Here is a 2,580-nt window from a genome sequence, read left to right as displayed (position 1 = left end):
CAGCAGGTTGTTATGAAATGGTCCTACTTGCTGAATCCACCCCTTAACCATATGTTAATCTGTACGTATGAAGACATGATTGTGAGCCAACGAAAAATGATATTAAGTTGTGAAATAGCTACTTTAAATATTGTAAAATATACCCAACAATTTTATTTTAGTTGCTTGTTCTTACTTTTGTGGGCCTTACGATTATCTATTTAGAAAAAACAATCTCCAACAGTGGATCATGATTGGTTTACGGAATAGGAGGAATTTTATCCCTCATTCTGCATCTACATGTACTCAATGTGACTGGCTGTGAAGGTGCGAGTACATCCACATCGTTTGGTCTTCGTGATAATCAAAACCTGGAAGATTTTCGCTGAAAATATGAAACAATATTGATGATGAGGCCCAAACGACATCCATAAGCCCCATCTCAGCAGAGAACATCTACGTACAGCACTCCACACAAACACCAAACAACATCAAATCCAGCGCAAAAATATATTATAGTGAATGACCAGTAGATGTGCAAAAAAAAAATTATAATTGTTAATAATAAAAGATCAAGAGACAATCAAGGCTTCCTACGTACAGTTGAACATTTTTATCTGCACATATCTGCAGTCATCTTTGGAACTATTTATTATCAGCAGCAGGTTGTTATGAAATGGTCCTACTTGCTGAATCCACCCCTTAACCATATGTTAATCTGTACGTATGAAGACATGATTGTGAGCCAACGAAAAATGATATTAAGTTGTGAAATAGCTACTTTAAATATTGTAAAATATACCCAACAATTTTATTTTAATTGCTTGTTCTTACTTTTGTGGGCCTTACGATTATCTATTTAGAAAAAACAATCTCCAACAGTGGATCAGGATTGGTTTACGGAATAGGAGGAATTTTTGTCTAAACTTATTTTGTGATGCAATGTGCTTTCTCTACATCTATTATTATTATTATTTTTTTTTTTTTTTTTATTATTATTATTATTATTATTGTTAATTTTGAATATCTATCATTCTATTTACCTTTCAATCAGTCACCCCTCTCAATGATTTAACAATAGGGAATCGAGTTTATAAAAAAAATTACAAATTTTTGCAAAACTTCGCAAAAAGTAGTAGTACAGATTTTTACAAAAAAAAATGGTTATTAAAATACAATGGTTACTGTAACAATTGTACTTTTCATTGTATAACTGTGTAAAATTTATTAATTTAATTACAATATCATATAATATTGTATCATAAATTTAAACTAATTTATAAAAATTGTTTGAAAAGCAACAATTAATGGATCACAAATTAAAGTGTCCATTAGCCAACAGAAAATGATGTTATTCAACTTACTAAAGGATAATCACAAATATTATTCCCATATATATATAGTTTATACAACAAATTTGCAATAGTCCCTTCCAAAAAAGAAGAAGCAGTTATTAAAAGAAAGAGAGAGTCAGGAAGCGTTGCCTTAGTACTAAGACCGGTGCTACTGCCAGCTTCTGGTACGTAGCGACAGTACTAACACTTCATGTTAGCAGTCCAAGCTCACGTTTTGGTGACATGTTGACCTACGGGGAGAAAAACGGAAAGAAATTACGAGTCTCTGCCCGCTTGAAGAAGTCATGTTTAATCCTGCAAAAGAATAATTGATTAAAAAATAATTATTAATGTATATTTAAATATGATTGAGGAACCATGTTAATTGGTATATAAAATGATAACCCATATTAGTAAACAATTTATTTATCAGGGATAAATATATAAATACAAATAAATATATATATATACTCTAATTTAAATACTGTATTTTTATTTATTGTACAGATCTCAACAGACCCTTCCTGTCAGTAAAATTAATGTTTAATGGGTAAATTGGCTATGGCTAGTACTGCCGATCCCAAGTTTTTGTCTGGTCTGTCATTTCAATTCTATATTAATCTTGTCATTTTATTAATGTTCCGTCTTTCTACGAACATATAGAAATAGATGCTTTATTTTTATGTGTAAATTGGAGAAGAGTAAAACAAGTTAGTTAAAACAGTTTATCAATACCATCTTTGAATCAGTGTATTTTTGTATTTTTTGAATTTTAATACTTTTTTCTGCTTTAGTCATGTGATGATTACTTTTTCTGTTGTCTGTTGTTAAGTTCATATACTGCACAGGATATATACTCCTATACACTTGGTATTATTGAAAAACATATGTAATGAACACAATCTATGTGACGTGACAACATGAGCTGAAGAAAAAAGAGGTTAATTAAGAACACAATATTAATGATTCACTACTGGTAGTTAGCTTTGCATTATCATAAAGCAGTACAAAATTTCCACATGTTTACTTACAATTCAACATGGCTATGAGGGCTCAGGTCTGGAGTCATTCCGAGCTGCCAGGTACAACGTGATACGGCATTGGGCTTCTCGGGCCTTGTGGTCTCAATAAGCGGCTTGGATTCGACAGCTATGCTAGATTTGTTGCAAGACAATGTAACTTGTGAAGCAGCCATTTCTTGTGAGGATCTGGAAGTTGAAAGACAGACATAGACCAATGTTAAACAATGCTGAATACCCTTAACTAC

At 31.7% G+C, this 2,580-nt stretch overlaps 1 long non-coding RNA gene across 1 annotated transcript; it reads right to left on the bottom strand.

Moving 5' to 3' along the window:
• Nucleotides 1-766: 766 nt before the first annotated feature.
• On the bottom strand, nt 767-2,517 carry LOC117120930. The gene is made up of 2 exons (XR_004447443.1): nt 2,345-2,517; nt 767-1,564 (listed from the first exon to the last, which is right to left on the bottom strand). It is a non-coding gene; the product is annotated as an uncharacterized LOC117120930 (long non-coding RNA).
• Between the last annotated feature and the right edge of the window lie 63 nt (nt 2,518-2,580).

Source organism: Anneissia japonica, unplaced genomic scaffold, assembly GCF_011630105.1.
Source record: "Anneissia japonica isolate Jap-2015-1 unplaced genomic scaffold, ASM1163010v1 scaffold12947_len3738_cov142, whole genome shotgun sequence".
Taxonomy (NCBI): domain Eukaryota; kingdom Metazoa; phylum Echinodermata; class Crinoidea; order Comatulida; family Comatulidae; genus Anneissia; species Anneissia japonica.
The sequence above is the reverse complement of the archived record's forward strand: the minus strand, read 5'-3'. Positions and strand labels throughout refer to the sequence as shown.